The sequence below is a fragment of the Ipomoea nil genome, unplaced genomic scaffold, assembly GCF_001879475.1.
Source record: "Ipomoea nil cultivar Tokyo-kokei standard unplaced genomic scaffold, Asagao_1.1 scaffold2701, whole genome shotgun sequence".
Taxonomy (NCBI): domain Eukaryota; kingdom Viridiplantae; phylum Streptophyta; class Magnoliopsida; order Solanales; family Convolvulaceae; genus Ipomoea; species Ipomoea nil.
This window is the reverse complement of record NW_017619129.1, coordinates 236,638-237,129: the sequence shown is the minus strand read 5'-3', so window position 1 is coordinate 237,129 and position 492 is coordinate 236,638. Positions and strand designations below refer to the sequence as shown.

At 37.8% G+C, this 492-nt stretch overlaps 1 non-coding gene across 1 annotated transcript; it reads right to left on the bottom strand.

Moving 5' to 3' along the window:
• On the bottom strand, window positions 1-72 carry TRNAN-GUU. Its single transcript has one exon. It is a non-coding gene; the product is annotated as a tRNA-Asn (tRNA).
• Between the last annotated feature and the right edge of the window lie 420 nt (window positions 73-492).

The window sequence follows — 492 nt, the reverse complement described above, 5'->3', positions numbered from 1 at the left end:
TGCCATTGCCGGGGATCGAACCCGGGTCTCCTGCGTAACAAGCGGGGATACTCACCACTATACTACAACGACTCGCGCAGTAGAACAGGACAGTCACATATTACTATTTAAGTAAACCCAATCAAATGTGGCACCATGGTTCGTGTGGCGATCTAATTGCAACTGAAACTAACATTTCATAGTCGGACAAAGTACCTGTTAGGTCCCTGTACTGTAGCGTTTTGTTCAATTTAGTTATTGTACCTTTATTTTGTGTAATCTAGTCCCTGTACTGTTAGGAATAAAGTGTAATGGTTTTGATATGCCAAATTTGTATTTGTAGATCCCCCAATTTTATTTATAGGTCTAGTAGAGTCTTAGACCATGATCGGAAAATTTATTTATATTGCAAAAGAGAAAAACAGAGGAAGATACATGAAAATAGAAGAAGAAGATATCAAGCCTAAAATCAAGAATTTGTCTGGAGAAAATGACAAATTGAAGAAGAAGGTG